At 45.3% G+C, this 27,309-nt stretch overlaps 1 long non-coding RNA gene across 1 annotated transcript; it reads left to right on the top strand.

Moving 5' to 3' along the window:
- The first annotated feature begins 12 nt into the window (after nt 1-12).
- LOC115529422 (uncharacterized) lies at nt 13-27,067 on the top strand. The gene is made up of 4 exons (XR_003973523.1): nt 13-112; nt 261-316; nt 1,025-1,142; nt 26,967-27,067. It is a non-coding gene; the product is annotated as an uncharacterized LOC115529422 (long non-coding RNA).
- Nucleotides 27,068-27,309: the final 242 nt, after the last annotated feature.

The following is a 27,309-nucleotide window of genomic DNA, read 5'->3' as shown; positions in this document are numbered from 1 at the left end:
CTGCCCCCCCTCCCCGAGACTCCCGCCGGCACTGATTTTAAATACAAGGAAGGCGCGAGAGTCCTCCAAACGAACGAAGCAAGCGGCGCGGCAGAGAGACTACATTCTTGAGGTAATACTGATCAACCGTCTATCTATGAAGAAATTATAATAATTAGAAAAGAGCAGGGCTGTGTATTACAGAAACATCATAGTTAAAGACTTAAGTTAAGATTGGAATGCCTTATTCGCGGCCTTATTCAGTATGCTGTCTTCTGTAGCTGTGATTCCGCCAGCAGGGGGCGCTATTTGTCAAGTTTCGACGAACGTATCAAAGGTAAGGCGAAACGCACCCCCTTCTAATCATGAAAGAAATATGTCGTTTCTTAACAGTAAACGATTGGGAAAATGCTCGAGCCTCAATATCCACAGTAGTTCAAATAAAATGTGGTTATCTATTGAGGTAGAAAAAATGACCACTTGTGGCATCGGTCAACCGAAAGCTTACCGACCGCAACTAATCAAGGTCAACTGCCATTTCCACTTAATGCCTGAGGCCCACTCTCACGCTTCTGGCGCTTAAATCAGGCTCTTATCTCCAGGCAGCCTCACACTTTCATCTCCGGCCTCACGCTCTCACCCGACCCAAACAATTTGAACAGAAGTCCTTTAAAATGTGCTCGAACCCCTGGTGATTACGTGGTGTTTCCACGGAGCGTCTCTTAATTTACTTCCTGATTGGTGCGCGAGGTTCATCTCAGAGTAACATGGACAGCTGGTCAAGTTCACAACAGGGAGCGAAGAACTTTCATCAGTGAACGAACCTCGTGGCCTTTCATTGGGTTGGTGTTTGTCTAATATTGTGGTAGGCTATTTCACTGACAGGGATTCAGGCTATTTCCTTAAATCTCAAACCTCTGGCTCCAAGCACAGGTTAAAGGTCCATACCATTATGATCCTGGTTAATTGATTCCAAATATTTGCACGTGCTCGTCCGCGTGATTGAGCCCATCGCCTCACATCTCACTCCACCTCCCTCCATCAGGTACCAAGGCAGTTCACCCTGACCTGACCAGATGAGAGGGTGAGGAGGTCTAGGGGTCGGACCAGGTGACCTCCAGGAAGAATTAAAGAGAAGAGTTGGAGCGTGCTGTCCTCGCCAGGTACCCCTCCCCTCCAAGCTTTTCCATGGCTGTAAGAACGTGTCATCGTCGTTAGCACATTAGCTCGTTAGCTACACTTTGACCACTGTTTCCTTTCGTTCCGTTATGTAGAATCAATTTAATTAATATTAAATATGGCTGCTTTGGCCGTCTGTGTTTAACTAGCGAGCTTTATAATTTAAAATACTGAAAACTCCACAGAAAAGTTGTATTGTAGCTTAGCTGCATTTGAGCTTGGCTAATCATAGCTTTCATGGTAAGTCTATTACCAAGGAGAAAATATTACAATATATTTTGATAGCTATTTGTATGTTGTAACTGTGTAACTTGTGCTGCCTTTTTTGCTGCTTCTTGGCCAGGACTTTCCTGGTTAAATAAAGGATAAAAAAATAAATTATAATAATAATGATAATAATTACAGAACTTTTAAGAGAACCTAAAGGTAAGGTATTATCTAAATATTTAACTGACGGATGGAAGACAGCCTTTTATTGAGTTCTCTTTCTCAAAACACTGGTTGGTTTTTGTGTGGCTTGCGATGACTTGTATTTGCGATGACATGCAGTTTCTTGCTGACGTTCCTTGTCAACTTTTCCCATGAAGGAGACATTTTCCATCTTCTGCCGTCGTGGTTTAGTGGGGTTCCAGGGGGCCATGTGGGGTTTTAAATGGAGGAGTTATGGGGTCAGCCGCCCTGAAACTAAGAGTTTGGCTCTTATAAATTTCATGACAACAACCGTGACGCAACACTCTAACCAGCGTGTGTGTGTGTGTGTGTGTGTGTGTGTGTGTGTGTGTGTGTGTGTGTGTGTGTGTGTGTGTGTGTGTGTGTGTGCGTGTGTGCGTGTGTGTGTGTGTGTGTGTGATGCACACACACACCCTGCACAATGTGCATGCGTCTCATTTAAACCTTTTTATGACTCAAAACAATCTTTTCTCTTGTAGTACAACATCGATAAAAACAATATCATATAAAACACACAAAGCCCATAAAAGCACGCAAACAAACACACACACACAAGTGTGTTATTATTTGTTATGTTTACCAGTGTTAAAATGTTTACAGTACTACTCCATAAGCCTGGAATAGCACCAGGCTTATCCAGTGAATGTTTTATCTGTTGACGTCTGACTCACGCCTCCGTGCCAGTGTAAACGGTCAGGAATTGCACCAACGACACTTCCATAAACAAGTCTTGTATGCGCTGTTTTGGAATTCAACTGAGATGGTTATTTTTAGCACAGGAGTCGCTTTGACAGAGTTCTGTAATTACCACTTTTTGGAGCGATAAAATGTTGCAAATATGTTGCAATTAAATCCCAGAATCAAGATACCGATCATAATAACATCAGGACAAGATCTTTGAAGTGGAACAACAAATACTTAGCTGTATTCAGGCCTGCCTCAACTTGCCATTGGGCCCTCGGGCTGAGAGGTTTCGTACGCCCCCTGAGGGGGGGGGTGAGACGACTGTGGTTGTGGTGTCAAGGGGCCACTGGACCCAGCTACCACTAGGGTTAGGGTTAGGGCCCTCTTTTTTCTTGTATCATGATAGGCCTCTGATCTTTGTAAGCCCCAAACAAAAAATCACATTGTCTTGGGCCTTCGCCGATCGGGGGGCCTATCGTGGGCCAGTATAAAAAAAGAAATAAAAAAAAAAGACAAAAAGGTTTTGTTTGTCATGTATATTTGACATGTATTTTTTACTGCAGCTCATGATAGGGCCCCTAATCGACGTAGGCCCTGGGGCTTCAGCCCAGGCAAGCCCGTGCATTAAGGCGGCCTTGTGTATTTGGGCTTCACAAAATGTACACTTTTAAAGGGGAACTATGCAACTTTTTTGGCAAAATGTAACTTAATATAACAGGTTAAGAGTCATTGTGATGGTTATATAAAACTTTATGGGTTGATTGGTCACTCTTTCGACTCCCCCTAGCGCTTCTGGGAGGAGAAAGGGAATATGCAAGTTTCTGCCGGCGACCCGCCGCCCACTCTCGCAGGAATCTTGGGTCTCGCGATGTAACGAATTGTTTTACGGCACTACAGACCCACAAACACGGAACCGGCCCCGATATAAACACAAGTAGCGAAGGGATTGTTACATTCATCATGGATCAGCAGACTAAAAAGAGACTGAGAAACCCAATGTCAGAGGAACAGAAGAAGAGAAAAGGGAGACTGACCGACAGAGAGGCCAGACACGAGTAAACGTTGGGCGAACTTCTCAGGAATAGCATGAGCTGAAAGAAAAAGACTGCATATCGGATGCCGACTTGGCCGTGTTGTCCTTTAGATCTTGGAGAAAAAGTCATCCTTTCCATTGTAAAGATCTCCTTGATTATATCCCTCCACTGTTGAAGGCTTGGAGGCTGAGGTTTGTACCAATGCCATGTAATCGCTTTTTTGCAGGCAATAAACAATATTTTACACAAATACCAGTCCTTTTTATCAATAACATCATCTCTTACTATACCTAAATACAGGACCTTAACATCAATAGCTAGATCGTATCCCAGAACCTTTTTCAAAATTAAAAATATTTTACTCAAATATTTGAATTTTGGGACATATCCAGAAAATGTGCGAGTGATTGGCATCCATTTGTCCACACTGTCTCCAACACTGTTGTTGTGACTGAGATGATTTACTTTTAATTTGGGGAGTGATGAAGAAGCGGATCTGATTTTTCCAGCCAAATTCTCTCCACCTCTTGGAGCATGTTGTTGAATGTTGTGTTCTCCAAATTAAATGCCAATCCTCCTGGGGTATTTCAATTTTCAATTATTTTTCCCATTTTAGCTTAATATATTCAGTATTGTTTCCCTTGTTTTTGGAGACCCTGATATAGTTTGGACATTACTTTTTGCCCTCTTTATATGCTTTAATAAAAAAAAAAATAACTTCATTGCCTTCCTCAGATAATTCCGGTTTGATCTCTCTATCATAATCTCTCATTTGTAAATATTTGTTTCAAATTCCTTCCGTAGTTCTCCAAAATTCTTGAATATATTCCCTTTGGTCAAAGTGCATAACGCTGTTATGCCCCTATCCCACCATTGTCTGAATCCGACGTCTATGGAGAGAGAGAGAGAGAGAGAGAGAGAGAGAGAGAGAGAGAGAGAGAGAGAGAGAGAGAGAGAGAGAGAGAGAGAGAGAGAGAGAGAGAGAGAGAGAGAGAGAGAGAGAGAGAGAGAGAGAGAGAGAGAGAGAGAGAGAGAGAGAGAGAGAGAGAGAGAGAGACCCCCTCATTGGGCTGGGAGCGAGCTTGTTCTTGGTATAGAGAGAGGGAGAGAAACCTTTGGGCTGGGGGAGTGAGAGTTTGGCAGCTAACATCTGGAGAATCTCTCTGTCGTTTATCATCCTGTCCCTGGCCGATAAACGTCCATGTTTGGTGTGAGGAGGATAATCTCAGCGTTTCCAGGTTTTTAATCCCCAAAATGCCTCCTCCCACGCTGCCCCTGACCTGGTCCAGAGAAGGTTGTTGGTGTGAGTCCTTTCCCTCCGGCTGTTTCCACTGCTAATCGCTTATCAAGATAAGTTCCTTCCAGACCTTTCCGTTGGACCTTCCTCTGTGCCCGGGCTTCGTTGAGCTCTTCCGGGCATTTGTTTCCAATCCCGGGCCGAGGTGTTCTGTTGGCCAAACGAGTGTGGAGGATCAGGGTGAGGGAGCAGTAAGGAGTCTGTACCCCCCCCGGGACCCCCTGGGGTGGAAGAAGAAAGAAAGAGAAACGACAATATATCGCTGTCAGTAAGGATGTTCATAGAGCCAAGTGCCAAGCACCAACAACCACTGGGTGGACCCATTCCCCAAATACAACAAAGACAGCTTAGATAAGATGCTACACGACGCTGAGTACTGTTTTTAAGTGCCAGGACGTACAACATACATAAGTGAGGGGTGTGTGGGGGGGGTGGGGTTGAGGTCTTCTCACAGAGCTGAGACCAACCACCCTCCAAACCCTCGAGAAATGTGCATCAAACATGGAGCCTGAACCGACCTCCCCAGGACGGGGACGGCAGTGTTTGTTGAAGGTTTTCTTTAAAGGGGACCTATTATGCTTTTTCGACTTTTATGACCTATAAACATTGTAATAATCATTGATAGTCATGTTTAACCATACTAAAGTGTCAAATAATGACGTACATGCATTTCGACGTATGCCCTGCTGACAGTCTGGGGTGGCTGTGCAGAGCGCTAAACACTCGGAACAACGTTTGCGATTCACTTGTTAACATTCCCGGGAAATCATCTACGCAGAGGCACTCCTGCCCCATATGCCTAGTCAAATCTGCCTGCGCGCGCGCTTCAAGGAAGGTAACCAATCACAACGCAGTGGGGTTGGCCGGAGGGGGGCTAGGGGGCGGAGAAGGACGAAACCGAGCGTTGACAGAGAATGCTGAAGGCACCCAGATGAGAGGAAGAGTTTCCAGAAAATCTACATCGTTTTTTTGTGCTGTGATTCGTGTCAGGTTGCGCTATACAGAGCTGCAAACTTGTCGCTTTTCGGCGACAATCGCCGTTTTCTTGGTCAATTTGGTCATTCACGTGAATCGTGTAGAACCGGAGAGTTTTGTTTCTGGGGGGAGGGGGGGGTCCAGAATTGCGAAAAATTATTGGATCGTTCTTATAATTGACATTTCTCTGGGCCAATCGGAATCTCAGCACTTGCTTCAGAATCTTTCTTATAATTGACATTTCTCTGGGCCAATCGGAATCTTGAAGCACACAGCGCCAACTGAGCTCGCCATTGGATGAGACGGTCACCTACCGCTCATGCGCGCCAAACAACGCAAGAGAGCTTGCGAAACCCTCGTCCAGAGGGGTGTTCCACGAACGGAGGTTTACCAAACACTGAGTTAACGCTGAACTCTAGGTTGATTTACCCTGTGCCGACTAACCCAGAGTTTTCGGTTCCACAGCAGCGGTTATGCATTAGTTCAATCAACTCGGTTGGAACACAGGGTTGTGCGCGTCACCGCCAAACCTAAAAAGATGTGATGTATGGTTCATGGAAACCCTGTTCGAAATGGCGAAACGGGCCGCTTATTTCAATGAAATGGAACTTCAGGTTCTCCTGGAGAGCTATGACGAGGAGAAGGACATTATCACAAGAAAAGGGAACGCTAAAGCCTCTGCAACCCGGAGAACCAAAGCCTGGCAGCGGATCGCTGACCGCGTAAATGCGTTAGTTACACCTCAAAAGCATGATCCTTAATATTTGAGCCATGAATATATAAATATCCCAGTTAAGCATTCTTAAAGATCCTACCACATAACCCCTTTCTTCTAAAAAAAGATGTACTCCGATGGCTTCCAAGCGGTCAGCGGATCAAGTAGGCCTATAGAAATGAAGTATAAAAAACATAAAAACTGGTAAGCTTTTGCCACCATCGTATTGGTATAAATTTAAATTAGCCATTTTTTTAAGCAAATCGTGAATAGGCCGACAGTCGGCAGACTGGATCTGGCCCTCAAATTGTCTTGACCCCGGTGGAGGAGCTGTTAATAAACATAAATTCAGGGCGCCCTGGCATGGAGGTGGTACCTGGAGGTACCTACCTCCTCAGAGAGTCAGGGGCCATACCCCACTGGTTGAATGTAGGTTTTTGTGTTTTCTTGTATTTTAGATTTTTTTTGCCTTCGAAGTAACGCATGCAAACCATGTGCTTGCCACAGCGCATACTATTCCAAATGTTTATTTTTTTGGTAACTGGGTAGAAAACCTAAAAGTGACAATTCATGAACTTCACAGAATAATAATTATTTTTTGTCTCTCCAATAATAAGAGACAAAAAAAAAAATGGTGACAGTTGTAAATAAAATATTTTTTATAAGCCTTAAGGATGTTTTGACATTGATTTTTTGATAGAGTTTTGTTAAGTCACGCTTAGAGTAGTGTCATTTGTATATTACAACAAAAAAATTTTAGTAATTTGGTAATGGACAAATGAAATGAGTGTGCCTTGGCCCTTGACTCTCTGGTGGGAATAGTGGTGAGACTTCAGCCCCAAACAGATTGTGTTGTTCTGCATCTACAGGCCTTCCAGGGAGGAATCTGATGATTGATTATCAGGAGGTCAAGATTGAGTGCCAGATAAGGCTTATGTTTGAGGTCAACTTTGCTACAGATGGTGTGTGTGTGTGTGTGTGTGTGTGTGTGTGTGTGTGTGTGTGTGTGTGTGTGTGTGTGTGTGTGTGTGTGTGTGTGTGTGTGTGTGTGTGTGTGTGTGTGTGTGTGTGTGTGTGTGTGTGTGTGTGTGTGTGTCTGTGAGGTCATGTGATTTCCAGACCAGGCTAAATTCTCCTCGAAGTCTCCTCCAGCAGAATTTAAGTACACTAGGCAAGGCAATAACTCAACATTATCGTTTGTCTTTTAATGGCATTGCCATGAAATGAAGGTATCGATATCGATCATGTCTCAATTATTTTTTTCTTTTCCACAAATGATAAATATTTAATAACAATGTTCACCCTCACTCTACAGTATGTCACAGAGCACTTGCTCACCACAGGTTTTAATCAGTCCATCTTTTAGGCTAATTGCTAATGTTAGGAAAATGCAAAATAAGGAAGTACAATAGCTCAATTACTAATTGAATATATCTTGCTGATTGAAACTGAGAAAGTTGCTTCACAGTTTAACTATTTTCCCCTTCAAAACATGTATTCATTATTCCACTGTGTAAGTCAATAGTCCAGTCAGTTGTCAAATTCGGTGAGCCCATTTATTCATAAATATCAGTGGACTCTACTGTAGCAATCACACTTTACTGGTTACTCTTAGGCTATACATAATTTTCCTTTTTTGTAATTTTGTATTATATTGCGCTGTGTATGTTTTCTGTTTACTGTGGTGATAGACTAAAAATACTAAAAATAAAATTAAATGGAAATGTGAGTGCAATGTGGTAAACTTGACTTTTTAAAGTTTTATTCAAAGTAGCATTCAGTTTGCCAGACAGCAATAACATTCATTACAGTAACATTCAGTTTCAATAGAATAATAGGACATGACATGACATGATGAATTTTACCATCATTGTTTACATGATGCCAAAGGAACTTTTCACTTGGCGTCCAATTACTTTTTATCTCACACAATATTTTAGTTTTAAAGAGTTAAATGTTGCAGGTGAGTTACGACCTTTGACAGGTGAGCTATGGTGTGGTGCTGAAGCATATAGGCTATTTGAAGGAATACGCCTCCAGCTTTCTCCAAATGTTAAATGCCTTTTCAAATTACCCCTAACAATTGAGTAAGTGTATATGTCCTTATGATTTAATAATGGACTCGTTGATAATATCTCAGAACTTCCGTGGAACTTCAGTTGATGTTGTCTTTGTTTCTCCCAATGTTTTCCTATGCTTCCTGATTCATCATCTGAGAGGTATTCCAAGTTGTCTAGGCTTCTTGAGAAACACAGACGATTTAAGATTATATCTGCTTCTGTTATACACTCTGACCAAAATGTCCCGCTATTTTTAACCCATCGCCTGAATCGCTCGCTTCCTGATATCCAAAGCGACGAAGTCAGTGAGACACTGAGCAGAAGACAATTGGAGTTCAGCTCAGTTCATCTCCAGCAGAACCTTGGATCAGGGACACAGGTCCCGGCCTCGTCTCAGAAACACGTTCCATCCTCCCGGAACGCTGAAGGAGATGGACGATGAGGAGGAGGAAAACTCTGTGATTCATCATCTAAATGTTTAGCTTCTTCCCTCTTCCTCTTTGAAATCCCACATAACTTTAAACTCAGACCTGATCCTGCAGAGCCCTCTCACACATAGTTGACGGTTTCTGCTGCTCTGGTGTCCTTTGTGTTTCCAAACTCCAGCAGGGTCTCCCATTAATGTATTTTTCTCCATTTTCCGCCTCGACTATTGCAACTCCCTCCTCGCCGGCATCACCACCACCTCCATCAACAGACTCCAACGGGTCCAGAACGCAGCAGCCCGTCTCTTTACTCACACTAAATCGTGGCACCACATCACCTCAGTCCTCAAAAAACTCCACTGGCTCCCCATCTCCCACCGGATCCACTACAAACTCCTGGTCATCACCTACAAAGCCCGCCACCATTTGGCCCCCCCATATCTCTCTGACCTTCTCTCCCTCTATCAAGCCCCCCAGGCCCTCAGATCCTCCTCAGCCAGTCTCCTCTCCACCCACACATCAAAACTCTGCAGCCTTGGCGACAGAGCCTTCTCCAGGGCAGCTCCCAGGCTCTGGAGCGCCCTCCCCAAACATATCCATGACTCCGAGTCCCTCACCATCTTCCAGTCCCACCTCAAGACCCATCTCTTCTCCTCCGCCTACCCCTAGATCACCCACCAACCCAAGCCCCATCAACTTTACATTTCCTTTTGTTTGTTTCTTGTTGTGCTCCTATGTAAAGCGCTTTGAGTGTGTTGCGTTTTTTCTTGAAGAAAGTAGTCCAATCCTTGGTCGCTTTTAACTCACTTTATTTGTTAAAGTAGGCTTATTTCGGTATGGTAACTATGAAGCATAAGGGAGGGAATTGTAATTCACGCGTATTGGAATAATTTCGGGCACTACTTTGAGTCCCGGGCAAAGGCCCAGGACTCTCGGCCGGTCTCCTATTGATTCTGGCCTCTCAATCTGAATTCCGCGCTGTGTTCGTCAAGTGAGCGTGGCCTATGTGAAGTGGGCGTGGCCGGTGTGACGTAATGGCTCCACCATCCTCACCTGTCTAAAGGTGCTGCCATCTGTAGCTGGAGTAGTTATTGCAGTTTATGTGTTCGATCCTGCTTCCTAGTGGCTATGTGAGGGTAATGCAGCTTGTGTGTTCGATCCTGCTTCCTAGTGGGTATTTGGGGGCAGCTTATGTGCTTAAAATACGTAACAAGTGTGAGAAAAGCGCTATATAAATTGAATTATTATTGTGATTATTATTATTCTAGAAGGAAACATTTCAGATCGTCAACCTGGTCAATGTCGGTGCTGTTGGGTTCCTCAAATGTAGCTACCAGAAAACCAATATTGCCTAAACACCAACGTAGAATGACCAAAGAACTGTCTGAACAGCAAATTCACCTTTAAAGGCCTTTGGAACTCGAACAAACTGGTAGAGCATTAAGAGCAGAATACACACTAACTACAGCTAAGACTACTGAACTTGTAACACTATCGACCGAATTGGCCAATTCTTTACTTATAAAGCATCAGAAATTATGCCCTCTTCAACATGGCCATGGCAACGGTCTTTTGACAGTAGCCTGATAACAGTCAGTAGGTCTTCACTGCTCATTGTCCAATTGTTCTTGAATAACTTCTCAGTGGCTCAGACTGTCATTTCTATGGCACTCTCATAAGATGACCTCTTTCGTGAATGTGGTTGTTAAAGGGAAACTTCACCCATTTCCATTAAGCTTTGTATCGTTAGAAACCCACTCATATTTTTGAATGGTCGTGCATCATTTCCTTATTTTCCCCTGAGACCAGAGAGATCTGTATCGATCTCTAACACTTCCTGTTTTAAATGACACAATATGACGAGTTTTGCGTCATTTAAAACAGGAAGTGTAAGAGGGGAGGATTCTCGTAAGACTACAAGCACTACTAAACACTGACGCTACAGACCTATTAGATCAGTGCCAGTGGGTGGGACTTCACCAGCAGAAACTAACATCCACAGCGTCTGAAGCTAAGCTAACATACGCTGTGGAGAAAACTGAATTAACGACGATGGCCGAAGGTAATGGATCTGATATAGATGATGGGGATTTCGAAGATCTGATGCTCAAATCAGATGTTCATGGCTACCTTTACGAGCTGTAATATAGCGACGAGCAGCTGAAGCGGATGGTTAGAGGAACAGGAGGCGGCTGCTGCGGCTGCTACAGCCGAGGCAGGAGACCTGCCTGTCGCGGACGAGGATCCCGGATTAGCTCGAGCTGGGGCGGATTGGTGGTGCCTGTGCTCTCCCTGTGCGCCTATGGACGCAGATGTAGAGTCCGTCTACTGCAAAGAATTTCAAAGATGTCGTTTTCTGCTGGACGAAACCTCTCAATCAGGCGAAGACGTATGTGTTGTGGAGCATCCTAGTTTCGCACCACATATGGACAGCGGAATCCTGGAGACCTATTTCAGAATCCCAAAGGTGAACTGGAAACGTCAGCCAAAGCCTGTAGGGACGAACGGATGTCTGGCTGTAAAGAGTGTTTTAATTTTCTTTCTGTTACTATCGTTGCATGTTAATTGCATAAAGACCATCTGTGGCTAAATTTGTGCTCAATGTTTTGTCTAGACGATATCGCCTAACAGCCTACCAACACTTTCTGGAATGGGTCCTGCAAGGCGAGAGATTGAGCAGGCTGTCGTGTCATTTTACCTACTTGCGTCGTGCATACCATCCTACTGAATTCATCTCAAATGTATTATAACCAGCATGGTATTTATTAACTGATTGCACTTTATATTTATGTCATATTTTACACATATGACACTTTTAGAGTCAGTTCTCCATTTATAAACATGCACTTTGCATATTTTATGCATATTTATATAAATGTGTGTATTTGTAGACACCTGTGCTTGTGTGTATTGTCTGCCAGGTAGCAATGCTGTGTTTTCGTTTTTTTTTTGTTTGGACATGGCCCTTTTCTTTGTAATGCTGCTGCTATGTGCCCTCAATTGCCCCCTGGGGAAAAATAAAGGTTTTTTTGAGTTTAATTTGAATTTTGACTAAAATATCCAGCTCCAGACGGCCAGTACTGCGGGCACCAAGAAGCTGACGACGCTCAGGAGGAACTATAAGTTTCATTGTTTACATTTTTTTGTTCAAATTCACATTGTTGTAGTCCATAGTAGTGTCGCTACTTGTGTATATTCGAGAAATAATATTTTTGGATGACCAACATTTCACAAGTGGAGCTACTAAACTACTGTCGCCTTAGATGAAACCAATAGCAGAATAACAGTCATACATCATTTTTATAAAGTATTATAAGTCTAAATTGCACTATAAGTTAGTTGCATATCACAGGGATGCAAACTTGTCACCTTTCGGCGAAATTTGCCGTTTTTGTTCCGAAAAAGGTCATTTGTGTGATTCATGGAGATCTGCAATAAAAATATTTCGGGGGGGGGGGGCGTCCAAGTAATCGGCGAACGCAAGCTGTCATAAATATTTATTCCAAGCTTGTTCGTTTGGCCAACCCGTGTAATCATGTCATCTTCGGGTCTGTAGCTGCCTTGATGCCGTACTAGACAGGAGTGACGTTGGTACGCTTCAAAAACGTCAGGCTTTCTAACGTAGGCTAAAGCCCAGTTCAGACCAAAGATTCACCTTGCAACGACTTGCAACACGCAACTCCTTGCGACGCCTTGCAACGAGACGGGCTGCGACGTTCTAAAACTGGGCAGTTCACACTGGCTGCAACACGCTGCAACGGTCTGCGGCGGTAGGTGGTTTCCCTAGCAACTGTGAACGCAAGTTCACAAGTTGATCTGGCTGCCTTTCGTGTTTTCACGAAGAATTTATATTTTTTTTGCGGAAAATTTCTATGTGGGTTTACGGTACAACAGAATGAAATCCGACCTTATTAATATTCCACCTCACGATAGTATGAGTTCGAATCCCGTAAAGTATCATATTTTAAGCATTCGTTTTTCATTTATTTCGGCTTTAAACGGTTCTACGTGACAGGTTTTTTCCAATTACACTCCAAATACGAATGAGATGGGAATGTTTTTGACATTTTATTGAAAGACAAATCAAAGAGGCATTCGCAAGGACGGCTACGTGTCTGCCCCGATTTCCAACAGCTGGCGTAGCCACGACAACAAACGACGCATTCGGCTAATGGTCACCAGTTAACACGGTCACGAGTTGAACTTAATAATAATAATAATAATAAATGACATTTATATAGCGCTTAATATGGTACTCTAAGACGCTTTAAAACACCACACCAAGTGCCACCGCAATGTCGCAACAACATGCCAACGTCGCAAAGGACAGGTTGCTCCTCCAGCAAGCGAATTCAATTATCCTCCCTCTCCTCGGACCAGAAATCTGCCATCTTCGGATATTTGTATGCTGGAGTGGACAGTACGGTACCGGGACGGAGTAAGGCCGTGACGTACAAGTTGTTCTGTGCTGTGATTGGCTGAAGAGAAATAGTGAAATCGCCGCGTTCTAAAACTGGACCGATTTGACATGTGCAATCTCTGGCGACTCCTTGCAACTCCTTGCAACGGCTTGCAACGACCCGTTCACACCGCCCCTGCGACGTTCTAAAACCGTCTCGTTGCAAGCCGTTGCAAGGTGAATCTTTGGTCTGAACTGGGCTTAACGTGCTAATGTCAGACAGTTCGCTGACATACGCATCGCAAATCACAACCATTTTTGCTGGTTACAATAACGGTGTTATCGGATAGTACAGTGTCTATTTCTCAGGAACCTTTGAAAAATCTAAGCGAGAAAACAACGTCAAATGTACCTACCATACCTTCACATGAAAAAAAAAAACCTAAAATAAATAATGGAAAATCAACGGAGCAAAGGCTTACTCTGATATCGATGTAATGTTAGCGAATGAGGGGTGAGAAGCCCCCTACCTCCCCTTGCTAATATTTATTCCGTTCGTCCAGAGTCAAATCTATTCTTGAGGTTCGAAAAATTTTCAAAGCAGTTTGTCTTCTGTCTTATATATATATATATATATATATATATATATATATATATATATATATATATATATATATATATTCCGCGAGGGGGTTTGGGTCCTTGTCACCTTTTTCATCCCTGATGAGTTTGCACCCCTGATATCAGTTACCTCCTTCCAAGTTTATAATGTTGAACTTTGGTGTAGACAGACAGAGCAGGAGTTACATTATATTTTTTATTCACAAAATAAAAAAAAAATCATAAAATGAAAGAATTGTGTCATGGGTAGACAACAAATTAAAATAAACGGGATAAAACTAAATAAATTATAATATAGAGGGAGAATCTAAAAAGGCACTGCTGGAGGTAAGAGCAGAGTAGAGAGAGATGCGTTAGAGTTGGGCGCTATGGGAAGAGGTCTCAGAAGCGGCTTTGGAACAAAGTTGTGGGAGCCTTCTTTTGGTGGTTTAGGTACAGGGACAATGTTGGGTGACAAAGCAGGTTGTGGCAGGGTGAGTGAGGAGGTTGGGACTTCGAACTTGATGTTAGGGTCATGTCTTCTGTCCATGACCCTCTTGGTTAGATGTCCGATAAACTGGGTGGTGTGGCGTGAATATTTTTTTCAATATCCATTGCTTGGACTTCTTGCAGTACACCTGTTTGAACCGTGGTTCTCCTGTAAAAGGAATATGATTACACAGAAAATCTGAATGAAGATTTGTCTAGTAGACTTCTCTCCCCAAGAATAGATTAAACCTTTCAGCAACGTATGCCTATTGAGTTAGCTGTGTACTTTCTAATTTTGGTTATTATACATGGTAACACACCTGTCACTGTGGTGGCTTGTTCCCTTCTCACAATGTTTTCATTGTGCTCTAGGATAGCGAGATAGTACCTCTCCCTCATTCCATCATATGAGAAGGCCTGGCGTTTGGGGAGGTATTTCAGGAGAGCACTATGAAAGATCTCCAGTGGCCCTGTGTGCAATTAAAAGGAGAATGGATAGGACACATTAAAATATGTTCATTAGTGTCGTGGAAATATCAATCATAACTAAAATATTAAAATTATATTAACCTTGTTTATATAATTACTATTCAAATTAAATGGAATTGCATTCATTCTCCCTTTCGGCCCAATTTTAGCGGTCTGAAACGCAAGTGAGAAGTGCCAAGCGCAAGTAGTTTTGTGGGCAGTTCTATGGCGATGTCGCTATTTTACCGGCGCAAAAAATGACTCTTGCGCCCGGCTCAAATCTAAAAAGGGTTGGTCTGAAGTAGCCTAATTACCCGTAGGTGTGGTTTGGGCGTAATAATTGGTATTTTGACAGCGCGTCTGCAGTCTCCTATGAGACAGATTCACATGAATTTCAAACTTCAAATAACTCAGTTTATGGCCAAATAATAAATGGCCTAATTCACACATTGAATAAGGTTTTCTTCCACAACTTCAGAAATACTGTCCTCAACTAAATTTCGGCAAAGAAAACGTATATGATATAACATATGATATGCGGTAACTGTGGTTCTATTTAATGATATACGCAATGCATTATCAACAATGTTTCTTATCAGTATTGTATGCATTATCGTTATCGACTTGTGTTCCTAATATGCATGTGTCCCCCGTTATTTGCCATGGACTGTATTATGCGTCCGGCATTCATTCATTCAACACTCACTCGTGGTAAAACAATGTTTCCTCACGATCAAATACTCATCCATCCTAAAAGTTATGGTCATAATAATTTCCCAAGAATGTGTGGCTAGGTAGATAGCAAAGTGTATGCGCGAGGTGCATAAACAACATTATGCATGCGCCCTTAAAATAGCATCTGAACAACCCGCCACTGACTTTAAACCAGGTATTTCCTGGTTTGTGGCGCAAGTGGTTTCTGAAACACGCCTCCTCCTTTCGCCGAACCGCCCCTTGGGGCGCAAGATCTTTCCCTAATTTACCGATGCGTGGCGCAGGAGGGAAAAGAACGCTCTGCGCCAGTTGCAAACTAGCAACGACACATGTGCCAGTGATTAAGGCCCCGATTAATACTGATTAATACTCTTCGCTAGAAATGTTGTGTAAATTGATTTTCAAGCTGTCTTGCGGTATCAGCTTGGTAGATGGAACCGCGAGGTCTCTGATAGGTGGAGATCTAGATCAGCGGGAGTGGCCTGCGAAGCTGTGCATCGGGGTGCATGGTGGGAGTTGTTGTCTTCAATCCACAAGCGCTAAAAAAAAGTCGCTTTCTGCCTTTTCTCGGTCAAGGCGGCACAAAATTAGGAATTAATTTCCACCAGTGAAATTCCCCTTTAAGGTTATCTGTGATACAATTCAGCTTAAGCAATGTTTATTTACGAAGAAATGTTGATACTAAACGGGATTTAAGCTTCATCCTAAAGCCCCAGACCCCCCTCGAGGGATGGGAGTCCATCCGCTACGGTCTCTAAGGATCCTGTGGGAAACACGGTCCTGCAGAGCAAACCTCAACCCACATCTGTCTCTGTCAGCGGCTGCCTTCCCCTTCAGGTTTTAGCTGTTAATTAGTGGTGGTTGAATCTGAGTCAATCAGATTCAAAGATCCGAATCCTTACATTCACCCATGAGTCACGAGTCCGTGGTCTCAATTAACCCGAATCTTTCGGTTCTGGCTGCTACGGACGACATTATTAAAACAATGCACGAATGTCATCAAACTGTAGGTCTATAACAACATTAACGCATCCGTTTTTCATCTGCATAGTAACTTAGATTAAGCATACGGACCCGGAGCTGCCAGCTGCGTGGTTGAATAAGAACTTCCTGTAGACAGAGCTGTACACAGATCCAGATCCATAGACTGAGCGAATTCATGGGTCGTATTCGTATCCGGTTGAGTGAAAGACTAACTCAAAGGATTCAGATGAAATGGGTCTGACTCGTATCCGGCTGGGTGAAAGACTAACTCAAAGGACTCAGTTGAAATGGGTCGGACTCGTATCCGGTTGTGTGAAAGACTAACTCAAATTACTCATATTGAATGGGTCGGACTCATATCCTGTTGAGTGAAAGACCAACTCAACGGACTCATACTAAATGGGTCGGGCTCGTACTGAATGTAAATCGTTAAACTCTTTTGTTACAAAGGCATTATTTTACGAGAGATTGTATTCTAAAATGAAAGTAGCTTATTAAAAATAAAGTTGTTTGCTGACTATGTGAACTCTCAGAATATTTCTGTGTTTAACGAGCTTCGAAGAGAAAAAAAATTAATCCATACGTTTTTTTCCTAATTCAAATAGCAGTCACGTTGGCGACATCTCCGATGTTTGCAATGCATCCTTTTTAATATTCAAATATGTTCCATAATGTTCGGCCTGCGCTGAGAAAGTCCTTCTAGAGCAGGTGACGTCAAGAGTTAATTGGAGACGGACGCTGTAGGCTATCCATAATGACGTCAATGGTTTTGGTTTAACTCAGCTGTCAACGAGCTGATATTGAATATAATTCCAATATCAAATATTTTATATATTTGATATTGGAAAATAATATTATAAGGAAATTCACTTTGTAGCATGCAGGGTATAGTTTTCAATGCTGCATATTTGGTCCTCTGCTGCTGTGGTCCTTATCCTTATCACCATCAATAACAATGAAAATAATAATAGGCCTAATATCAACAAAAATGACTGATCATGACTAAAAGTGGGAAAGGTTTATTTTGAAATAGAACTTTAAAAAAAAAAAAAAAGCAAAACACACAACAAACAAAAGCAAAACATGCAAATCAGTTAAAACAATAATAAAAACAATGTATGGTATAAAAAAGTGCAAAATATGCAAAACAATTCACACACAAGTAAATAGCCTTAAAACTCTTATTTCCCCTGGATATCCTCAAAACTGCATTACAGTGGTTTGCTGTGAGCGTGCGCATTAGGCACTAGGGAGTGGGCTGCTGGGCTCATTCAGCGACAAAATTTCAACTGATTCAGATTCAAAGGACTCAAAAGATTTGGATCTTTTTAGTGATTCACTCAAAGGACTATGAATCTTCTAAGTGAATCGAAATTCCCATCACTACTGTTAATACCATAACTCCTGCCTCTATTACTGCCCTATGTGCGCCGGTGCGAGGACGTGTGGAAGGTCTTCCTGACCAGCAGAGGACTGGGTGATCCACTGGGACCCACTAGGACCTGTCACAAGAGGAGGTCCTGCCTCCACCCTCAATGTCTCACTGGTCCCAGTAGCGCGGTCTCACTGGTCCCAGTAGCAGTGTCTCACTGGTCCCAGTAGCAGTGTCCCACTGGTCCCAGTAGCAGGGTCTCACTGGTCCCGGTAGCAGTGTCCCACTGGTCCCGGTAGCAGTGTCCCACTGGTCCCAGTAGCAGTGTCCCACTGGTCCCAGTAGCAGTGTCTCCCTGGTCCCAGTAGCAGTGTCTCCCTGGTCCCAGTAGCAGTGTCTCACTGGTCCCAGTAGCAGTGTCTCACTGGTCCCAGTAGCAGTGTCTCAGTGGTCCATGTAGCAGTGTCTCACTGGTCCCAGTAGCAGTGTCCCACTGGTCCCAGTAGCAGTGTCTCCCTGGTCCCAGTAGCAGTGTCTCACTGCCCGGGCCCCAGTAGCATTGTCTCCCTGTTCCCAGTAGCAGTGTCTCACTGGTCCCAGTAGCAGTTTCTCACTGGTCCCAGTAGCAGTGTCTCACTGTGTTTATGCCGGCCCACGGTGACGCCTGAGATTGGAGCTCAAAACTATCTTTTTGTGTTTATAGAAAAACACGCTATTAGAAATGTTTGTCCTAGGAGTCTCCTGAGAGCGGAGTTGTTTAGAGTGGATAATTCAGTGTCTAAAACAGTCAAATCCGCAGCCCTCCCCTCCAAATTGGAACGCACAGCAAGGTCAACCGATTCGGGACCCCATGAACAGAATATCAACGTGCAGTTTCCTTTTGGAATACATGTTTTCAAGATTAGACAGGAAGGAAACAGTAGGTGTGGTTTCAGCCGTTCCTAACCATTAGAGAAGGGAGGTTTCATTGAGAGGACAGAGCCTTTTATGGACCAGAGTTTTACAGTAGACTCCCTAACTTCACCTGCCACAGTAAAGCTAGCATTCCACTACTTGGATGGCAATCGGTTCATCATCGTCCGCTCGCTTTGCCGGCATCAACCCTCATCGCTCCACTGGCAAAGACCGAAGAGTTCTTTCACTACCATGAAGGAACCCGATTCAGAACCCGGCAGAACCGGGCCACCTGTAGAAGCCTGGTCCATTAACTGGACTCTGGAGGACTCTAGAGGACTGAGAGAAGCTGTTTGACCTTTGCTCAACAAGCATCACTGCCAACCGTTGACCAGGAACACCTGGGAAAACCACAGTGCTTTAACATTTGGGATTAGATTTATTTTAACCGCATACTCAGCATACTTCACACATTTCTCAAAACTCTGACTCAGTCTTTCATGTAGAAGCCAAGAACCCTGCATTGTCAAGCTCTGTCATTAGCTCTTCTCTGGAACTCCCCTGATCCGCAGATGTTTGTGGTGGCCGATGGCCCAGCTAATGAAGTAATATAAGTAGTAAAGAACTACTGTTTTTTCTGGTCAATTTGTTTCCTGTCAAAACATTATTTTGAACATTTCTTCTTTAGAAATCATTGCTTCTCTGGCTCGCGCTCTGACACTTTTCAAGGTCAAGCTGTTTCAGAAGTTTGGCTCTCCTGCTCCACAGAGGATGAGACTCAGCAAGAAGCCAACTGAGTTGTATTGATGGCTTTATATGATTGGGTTTGAATGGAAGGAGACTTTAGTTTGTTATCTAAAGTCTGGTCACAAACAGGGTTTTGAAGATCATCAACACACCTCCGTGAAAATGGTATCTAAAATTGTATGTAGGATATGTAACAACACAGCGGCCTGTACTGGAGAAACAATTGCATTTATTTGATTTTACTCAAATGCAAGAAGAGGAGAGGAGAGGAATAGGACAGAAGGGGTGAAGACAAGAGGAGAGCAGAGAAGTGGGAGAAGAATCCCTCAGTTCTGTAGAAACCTCCAGGTCGGTCTGACCTCCACAGTCCACAGTCCAGCATCCCTACATCTAAGGTCCTGACAGATGAGGAGATGATTTATCTGTCAGGACCTTGTGGAGATGCCTGCTGTTTCCCTCATGCATGCTTCTAGCCTTCCCCTATCAGAACACTGGAGATTTTCTCTTCTCTTATTTCATTCTATGACCACTACTGGTCCCTCTTGGTTCAGACCCCATACCCCCCCCCCCCTCACTGAACCAGAGGATGCAGCCCCCCCCCACAGACTAAATATCCTCCTGTTCTGTGAGACTGGTTCCCAGTACCCAGACCCGGGTCCCGGCCCTGGAAGGGGATGTGATTATTGTCTCTCCCACACCTTTCCCCCCCGGACCCGGTTTCATCCGAAGCCCCCCCGCCCAGGTGCATTCTGGGATGAGGTTTTATTAATAGTGCTCCCCTGGCTTCCTGTTTCCTGGGATGAGGAGTCAGTCTGTAACGAGCCTATGCTAGCAGGGTAGGGCCGAACGCCCCCAGTCCAGATACAGTAGAAACCTCGGCCTGCCCTGATAATGTTTTGGTTTTGCTAATTACTGTTTGTTTTCTGTGTATGTGATAAACATCGGAAACGTTGCGTGTTTGTTTCTGTTGACACCGGGGGTCTTCAACAGATTTCCTTGAGGACGGAACGTTTATTTTCCAGTTAATTCCAGTAGGTTGTGTGTTTCTTGTGTGGATGTGTGTGTACCCTATATGAACAATTTTTGCATTATTCATATTTTCTCATTCAAATCCTTTCCTTGAAGAGGCAAAGAGAGCAACGATGAGCACCCTCTTCTAAAACCATTTAATCAGCACTCAGGGTGCATTTAGAAATCATAAGCATATCTCTTTCTATATGTTTGTGTTGTTTTATGAATTGCTTGTAAATGTCCTTCTGTCCGGTAAAGGATCCATCATCAGAACAACTTGTCCTTATGGCCATGAGTCAGCCTGAACAGTAAGGATCAATAGCTTTATTGATCTGCTTATTGCAACTTCCTGTCCGAGTATCAGTGGCTCTGAGGCACACACTAGTATTTTGTGTAGTCATTATGTTGTGTAGGGCTCACGAGCCAATAGTACTGCAGAGCCTTTCAGGACCATGTCCTTTGTCCAGCCATGCTGGACATGGTCCAGGATGCTGTGCCAGTCCAGACTTGAGTCGGACATTTGGTTCTACCTCCTCCCAACGCCTTCATACCACAGTTGCTTGTTAAACTCTCTGCCCGTATCCCTAAGGATCTCATGAAATGCAATTTCATGAGGGTCACAGGGTTCGCAGATCCGAGCCATAGGATTGAGACTGTGATGTTAAAGTTCAGTAAGTGGCGAGGAGAAGAATGAGGTCATGACTCACTGGAGGTGAGTGTTTAGGTTGAGATACAAATTTGAACATTTACTTTTTTGTCTTTCTGATCTCATCTTCGTCTGCTTATCCGGGGTCGGGTCGTGGGGGGAGCAGCTCAAGCAGGGGGCCCCAGACTTCCCTTTCCCGGGCCACATTGACCAGCTCTGACGGGGGGATCCCGAGGCGTTCCCAGGCCAGTGTTGAGATATAATCTCTCCACCTAGTCCTGGGTCTTCCCCGAGGTCTCCTCCCCACTGGACGTGCCTGAAACACCTCCCAAGGAAGGCGCCCAGTGGGCATCCTTACCAGATGCCTGAACCACCTCAGCTGACTCCTTTCTAAGTACAGGAGCAGTGGCTCTAATCCGAGTTCCTCACGGATGGCTGAGCTTCTCACCCATTCCTAAGGGAGACGCCAGCCACCCTTCTGAGAAAACTCATCTCGGCCGCTTGCACCCGCGATCTCGTCCTTTCGGTCATCACCCAACCCTCATGACCATAGGTGAGGATAGGAACGAAGATCGACCGGTAGATCGAGAGCTTTGCCTTGCGGCTCAGCTCTCTTTTCGTTACAACGGTGCGGTAAAGCGAATGCAATACCGCCCCCGCTGCTCCGATTCACCGGCCAATCTCACGCTCCATAGTACCCTCAGTCGCGAACAAGACCCCGAGGTACTTGAACTCCTTCACTTGGTCTTTCTGTTGTTAATGCTAAATGATCACTGCCAGGCAAACAATAAATGCTGAAAATACTGACAATCAACACTGTATTAACAACAAACTTGTTTGATGCCTTATTCAGCCTCATCAGAGGAGTCCGTGTCCACATAAATCTGCCATATTGCCTCCAGCATCATAAAGAGCGTCATAAAGACTGACTTCCCGTAATCTACCGGCAATTGATACTGTTTTTTAAACTGTGATTTTATTTTGTTCCACTTTGATTCCCACATGTCTGGGTGTGATACATGGTTTATGATTTGGTTATGAGTGAAGATATGTGCAGCTGCCCAGTTTGGAGATTCCTGCCAGATTATTTCCTACAGCTGAAACTTCGACTCATTGAGCTGACACCGATCACTGGGGAGGGAAATCGCTTTTACAACTGATGAGGTCACTGACCGGAGAAGCTGCTTAAATTAACAGATTGGGTTTCTTTAAGAGCGTTCTTCCTTACATGTTCATAGAACCTGAAGAAGGCCTCTCCAGCTCTAAAATAGCGAGTGTGTGTCATGTTTCTCCTGGCGTGATCAAACCAGAGCACAGATTTAAGGTTTATCATCATAACTTTCGGTTGCAAAGATATCGACGCAAACCCGACGATTGGCCCAAAGATCTGTGAACTGGGAATCTGACCTGGAAGTACATCTGTATTTCAATCTTACTTTCTGAGGAGTGTAACCTCAAACATTTTTCCATGAAGGCCATATCCAGATCTGAGCGTAAGGCAGGTTTGGTTGTCTCAACGTGTTGACAAACCACTTCAAAACAAACCCTGAAGAGTGGAATGGAAATGTACTCTTTAGTATAAGAGCAGTCAGTCTTTTAGGCCGTCTGTCGGCCACCCCCCCAGCCTGTCCCACCCCCAACTTTGTCTTGACCCCCACCCACCTCGGTCTCAACCCCAACCCCAGCATCTCCTTCACCCCCACCCATCCAGACAGAGGCAGGCTTGTGCTGAACTCCCGTAATAGCAGAGCTAATGGTGGATGGGGAGCAGAGTGACTCTGACCGGCGCGGCGCCGCTCAAACACAGAGACACTTGAAGACGTCCCACACAGAGGGTCGGTGGGCGGTGAGCAATGTGGAGGAATCCACTCCTCCCAGATTATTCTTGGCTGTGTTTACCCTCTGGTGTTGCTGTTTGGGTGGAGGTGATGTGTAGGTCATTATGCGATGGACCTTATGTCACAACATCCGTGTGAAGTAACGCCAACATAACTCCTTAAAGATTTAGTGACTAGCAGACACAGGCCAAAGGGACAGGTATGTTTTGTCTAAACATGTCAGCAGGAAGGGTTAGGCTTCTTGTATACTGCCTCCTGACTTATGTAGTTCTGTCCAGCATATGACAGTTGGGTGTTTTACAGAGTCTGCTTTTACAAATACAAGCGTCAACTGCTGAGGTGAGATAGACAAACACAAGGCTGAACGGGGAACTTACCGCGTGAAGCGCAACACCGCGACATTACTCAAGGAGGCAATGGAATTACTGCGCAGTACTGCTAAATCAAGGATAACGATTAAAGAATAAAACAGTTTTAAATTAGAAACATCAATCAATTCCCTGACAACACTGCCTGCATCCCTTTCACCGGCAAGCGAGTTATTAAGCAAATAAGTAAACAGCCACACAAAAAGTACAGCACCTCTAAGTCTAAACAGGCTGTATCCACAAGATATAACGCTCCCCCCTAACATGTTTCAAACATCCACGCACAACACTGCACTACTGATGTAACTCACACTTCTTATGAGCGATTGGGAACATGCTCCCTTGTTTAAATACTTTTGATCTAGGTATTGGCATGCCTGGTCTTGGCATGCCGGGCGTCAGTGGCTGGTGGTTACAGTGACCCCAGGTGGACCAGAGGCTGGTGGTTACAGTGACCCCAGGTGGACCAGAGGCTGGTGGTTACAGTGGCCCCAGGTGGACCAGAGGCTCCCCTGCTCCCCTGTGAAGGATGTTACGTTTTCATGACCATAAAGAGCCAGTATCATTTCCTCGATTTGGCTGTAAATAAGAAGGATTGGCCCAGTTTTTGATTGGTCAACAGGTGTCATGTGTCTCATGGGCTTGGCATTCTCCATATGCCTGGGAAATGTGTTCATGAATTGACGCCCATAGTGGATAGTTTGGTCTCAGCCTCCTCCCAACACTGCCAGTACATGTTGCATAAGGAGCTTCAGCATATGTTTGCATTCAGGAGATCAAAGATCCTTTCATTCTCCGTCAGACTCAAGCGTTTGTAGAATAAAAATCTTTTAGAGGACTGCGTGTCTGAGCTTCAAACGCTGAGCTAACATGGAGCCTGACGGGAACCCAACCTGAAAAAACCCAGTGAGGTTTCGAACCCAGGCCTTACTGCTGTGTGTCAGCAGGGCTAACCGCTTAGCTACCCCAGCCCAGCACCCTGCTGTTATTCCACATCAACTCATCCAGAGGGCTTTTAAGTCATGTGTGAAGGGGGAACCTCCACGGCCCATTGAGCATTGACCTCGACCCCCCCCCCCACCCCCCTCATCTCCATGGACCAATGAGACGACAGACAGGATAGCTGCTGAGTAGACAGAAGATGGTAGGGAGGGGGATGTTAAATCGATCGCGGCCCTAATGGTGTGGAACCGTGGCTGCAGTCGTGTCCCCCTCCTGCCTCCGTCTCTAACGCTCTACCTCTGCTGGGTTTATGGGCTGTGGAACCCGAGTCCCCCTGCCTGAGGCTCCCCAGCTGGGGGGATTAGCGGAGGACCTGACCACAAAAGGAGAGACTGAGGGAACGCCCGGTCGAGAAGGGGAGATGAGCTCAGCACGTTGGACATGATCTATGGGAAGTCTGTCAAAACTATCATCAGGTCTCGTTTTTGTTTCAAAATCCCATTTATCAGTCTGTTTGGAGGTCCCTGAGAGCAGATATCAAACTAGGACTTGGTGGTCTGGGGGTTCATCAAACAGGGACCATGGTGAGACAGCCCTCGTTTAATCTCGTTTTAATGAACCAGTTCAGGTTCCTGAAAAATCTTGATTATTTATGTATTTCCAGGACTGACTGAATGTGTGTTCCCCAGTTATTAATCTGAGAACAGCGGAAGAATCGGATTTCTCCTGTTTTAAAGACGCAGCTTGGGACCAAAACCAACATGTTGACAATGCTCCTCACCATTCTGTAGTATTTATAATGAAGTCATAAAAGGTGGACAGAAACTGCAAAGAGTTCCACTGGTGGCAGAGCGGAACACAGTCGCCCAAACATCATAAAACACAAGCCCACCCTCCGTTGTGTTTATCTTTCAGTGCTGTCGGCATACACGATGGAATGTCCTAATTTGCATATCCCTTGATTTCCTCTGAACAACAGAATCATTAGTGTCTGTTTCTCTCTTTATGTTTGGATTTGATTAAACCCAGCCTTCTCCAGAGCTACATCAGCATACTGTGCTGTGTGGAGACTGTGTGTGCAGACGGACACCTGCACTATTACGCAACCTCGCTGCAATTTGTTCTTCTGATGTGGCCAACGAACCACAGCTTGTCTGTTCCTTCACCTCCTCCTGACACTCTTGTAATGGCTCCCTGGGCTCAGGAGGTCAAACTACAGAACAAGCAACACACAGAAACATTCAGACTTCCCACCTCTCTCTTGGCTCCAGCGGGAGGACTGTAAATCCTTGAAGGAGAGGTTTGGCCTTGCAGTCTTTTTGGGGTCGGAACAGACGTGCGGGAAATGCTACTCCTCCTGCTGCTGCTCCTCCTGCTGCTCCTCCTGCTGCTCCTCCTCCTCCTGCTGCTCCTCCTCCTGCTCCTCCTCCTGCTCCTCCTGCTGCTCCTCCTCCTGCTGCTCCTCCTCCTGCTCCTCCTCCTGCTCCTCCTCCTGCTGCTCCTCCTCCTGCTGCTCCTCCTCCTGCTGCTCCTCCTGCTGCTGCTCCTCCTGCTGCTCCTCCTCCTCCCGCTGCTCCTCCTGCTGCTCCTCCTCCTGCTGCTGCTCCTCCTGCTGCTCCTCCTCCTCCCGCTGCTCCTCCCTCTGCTCCTCCCGCTGCTCCTCCTGCTGCTGCTCCTCCTGCTGCTCCTCCTGCTGCTGCTCCTCCTGCTGCTCCTCCTCTTGATGCACCTCCTGCTGCTCCTGCTGTTGTTCTCCTCTTGCTGCTCCTGCTGGGGGAGGGATGAGCTCGTCTTGGGGAGTGGCCCCCTGCCTTCTTGTGTTCAAGGTAGTGGTCGACATTCCTGGGAATATGAACCAGACTTCTCTGAACCCTGCCTTCCCTCCCGTTACCACCTTAAGGGTTTCCTGTCCGGCCCCGCTGTGTGTTCTGTTCTCTGGACGGAGGCCCACAGCCTACAATTAGGATGATCAATAATCAATTGTTGTTTGATCAATCAGCCCGTCAGTCTCCTGCTGGGTACTGAGCACCGTCAAGACCTCCGCTCTGGCCCCAGGCCCGACCCCGGTCTATGGGGCTGGGTCCCTCCCCTCCTCCTGTGATGTAGTAGTTAGAGCCAGGGCAGGGAGCAGCAGGGGGCTTGTAACACCGTGCTGGGGCCGGAGAGAGGGCCCTGTGGCCCCTCCAGGTCCCAAACAGGCATCAGGGATACGGACGAATAGCACAAAAAAATAATACAGGAATGTAAAAAGACAGGGGAGACATTAGAAGAAAAAGATAACAAAGATGAAGCGACTGGAGCCTGTTGGAGACTCAGCCTGATGGAGACTCAGAGTAGGGCTGTATTAGGACCGACCTCAGGGCCAGGATAGAGGTTATAGTGCAGTGGATAGCACATGTCCTTCTATTTGCAGTCCATGTGTAGAACATGTGCAGTACATGTGAGGTCTATGCGTACTCTATGTGTATGGCCATCCTCTGACCCATTTTTTCGCTGTTATTGACCATGGAGCGTACTCATAACTTTAGTTATGCTGTCACGAAAAACTAATGCTCCCACATGGGTTGATTTGAGAGACATCAACATCACACCTTGTAAAGCAGGGCTTTCTGATATGTAAACAAACATCAAGGCGGCTCGGACCGGTTCCCTGTTCATCACACTAACAAACATCACACTCTCACCCGGCTCCACAGACCTCCCAGGAGTGGATTCATCAACACGGATCAGACATTACAGATCACTAATCCCACTGGTGTCAGAGGATGAGGACATGCAGACCGCACTGAGGAGGAGGAGGAGGAGGAGGAGGAAGAGGAGGAGGGGGAGGAGAAGGACATGCAGACCGCACTGAGGAGGAGGGGGAGGAGAAGGACATGCAGACCGCACTGAGGAGGATGAGGAGGAGGAGGACATGCAGACCGCACTGTGGAGGAGAAGGAGGAGGAAGAGGAAGAGGAGGACATGCAGACTGCACTGTGGAGGAGAGGAGGAGGAAGAGGAGGGGGAGGAGGAGGAGGAGGCTTTGGCCGTGTGTCT

The sequence above is a fragment of the Gadus morhua genome, chromosome 2 (genome assembly GCF_902167405.1).
Source record: "Gadus morhua chromosome 2, gadMor3.0, whole genome shotgun sequence".
Classification (NCBI taxonomy): Eukaryota; Metazoa; Chordata; class Actinopteri; order Gadiformes; family Gadidae; genus Gadus; species Gadus morhua.
Note: the sequence above shows the minus strand (reverse complement) of the source record. Positions and strands in the feature narration are given on the sequence as shown.